The sequence below is a fragment of the Penaeus monodon genome, chromosome 24 (genome assembly GCF_015228065.2).
Source record: "Penaeus monodon isolate SGIC_2016 chromosome 24, NSTDA_Pmon_1, whole genome shotgun sequence".
Classification (NCBI taxonomy): Eukaryota; Metazoa; Arthropoda; class Malacostraca; order Decapoda; family Penaeidae; genus Penaeus; species Penaeus monodon.
The window spans coordinates 10,565,029-10,565,349 of NC_051409.1; the positions used below are offsets into that span (position 1 = coordinate 10,565,029).

General features: G+C 38.9%; 1 protein-coding gene across 1 annotated transcript in view; it reads left to right on the forward strand.

Annotated features, from left to right (window-relative positions):
- The window catches only part of LOC119588850, a gene marked incomplete in the record, with an annotated part of 17,740 nt that overhangs the window by 4,117 nt on the left and 13,302 nt on the right, over window positions 1-321 (forward strand).

Genomic DNA, 321 nt, shown 5'->3' on the forward strand with positions numbered 1-321 from the left:
CATGGTGGAAACAGAGGGAAGAAAACGACAGAAAAGAAACGGAAGAAGAAAAAAAAAATTAAGACAGTTAATGAGGAAAAACAGCTGATAAACTGACCGTTGCGTTGTACAGCTGCATTCATACTTAATTGTCACCGGTTGATTCAGTAATTAATGAGATCATGCTTTGCCTATGTGTGTCGGGAGAGAGTGGATTGGGGGGGGGGGGGCAGAGTGGATGGGTGGAAGGGGTTATTTTTGTAATTTCCTTTCTGTTTACTTTGTATTGTTCGATTGTGAACATGTATTCCGTTCTTTTATTTTATAGGTTATATATATTCG